Here is a 1,575-nt window from a genome sequence, read left to right on the forward strand (position 1 = left end):
TTAGTAATTAGTACTACGTACACCGTACGTCCGTAAACCTAACGCTAGTATTTTAATTATTTGTCATACACTAATATTAAAATCTATTTAGCTCATACATATATATATATATATATATAGTATTTAAACAATATAAATAATTACTTGCACCTGGTTTATTTTTCTATGTTACTAAAATATTTTCAAAAAGAAACATCCTTAGGTCTCCTGAAGGTCAGAATATTTCAGTTTCGATTTTCTCCCGAAAAATCAAGTTTATTGAATTTCAAATTGTTACCGTATATGCTAACGAAGTCAGTTTCGACTCTAGATCTGTTAACTGTAGCTTCAAGCTTTAGTACCTTGTTTGTAGATGTTTTATTACTTGCAAATATTTTACGCTCATGGAAACGCAATAGAGTGTCTGGAATCAGTACACTGCAAGTTCAGAATGACTTACTCTCGATAAGTCATGATTAAAGTTTCTTTTTCTTCGAAAAAAAAAGAATAACTAGGCTACATTTTCAAAAATATATTACTAAGTACATGAGAGAAATATTTATATCTGTTTCAAGTTTTTATTTTTTTCAATATATACATGTTCTACATCAAGTTTTCCAGGTATTGTGTAGACGACAACAATCTGACGTCACTGTTATGGATTTCCCTTTCTTTGGATGTTTTGATGTAACCATTTAGTCTGATAACGTTGTTATTCATTGTCCCGGTGGTTAACACGTGGTTGTTAAAACTCTGAGGCATCAAATAACCAGCAAATTACTGAAATTTAAGAAAATTAAAGTTTTTTAAATTTGTTTGTCAACATTCTTGTAATATTATTACTCATATTCTCTGTTTTTATTATGGCACCTGGACCTAACAAACGGACTTTGTTAATCGGTAAAGGAAGCTAAAAAAAAAAGAAAGGAATTATTTAAAACAACTCGGCCACAAATAAACTTACTATATGTCATCAAACAAACACCTGGTGAAAAAATAACCATGTTATAATCGTAAGAACTGGAAAATCAAAACATTCAGATTTGGTCTTTATCATAAACCTTTTAAAGAATAACAAAATCACCTTTTTTGTTTACACTAGAATTTCTGATTCGATTTACGAAATTTATTTGAATTTTTTACACGTTTCACTTTCTTTTCACGAAACAAATATTCAATATAGCATTGGTCTGTTTTTTATTCGTCAAGTTCATGAATATAAGATTCCCCCTGATATATGGCCTGCTCCAGGGTCAAATACAACACACGGTGTGAATTTCTCTTGGTAGACAATGTTGACTGTGAGGTTTTTTTCACATTTCTTAGCAGTTTTAGGTGTGTTTTGCAATAAACAAAAATAGTTTTGTCAATGGAATTTAAATTGTATAACTTACTGAAATAAAATGTAAGAATAAAAATAATGAGAAAAAGGTTTACAATATGATATATAAACCAGACAGATCTTGTAGATGAAAGTGAAAAACGAAACTATTATAACTTTATCCACAAATTTCTGCCGCAAAACTATTTACATGTTTTGAACCCCTCTAAGTTTGTTTGTTGTTTTTTTAATTTCGCGCAAAGCTACACGAGGGC

The 1,575-nt window shown here is 29.7% G+C and overlaps 1 long non-coding RNA gene across 1 annotated transcript in view; it reads right to left on the bottom strand.

The window, feature by feature from the left end:
- Positions 1–531: 531 nt before the first annotated feature.
- Positions 532–1,575, bottom strand: part of LOC111085043 — a 47,566-nt gene continuing 46,522 nt past the window's right edge. The window contains exon 2 of the long non-coding RNA XR_002609906.1: positions 532–759. This is a non-coding gene — a long non-coding RNA (uncharacterized LOC111085043). The remainder of the gene's footprint in view (positions 760–1,575) is intronic.

The sequence above is a fragment of the Limulus polyphemus genome, unplaced genomic scaffold (genome assembly GCF_000517525.1).
Source record: "Limulus polyphemus unplaced genomic scaffold, Limulus_polyphemus-2.1.2 Scaffold212, whole genome shotgun sequence".
In the NCBI taxonomy this organism is placed as follows: domain Eukaryota; kingdom Metazoa; phylum Arthropoda; class Merostomata; order Xiphosura; family Limulidae; genus Limulus; species Limulus polyphemus.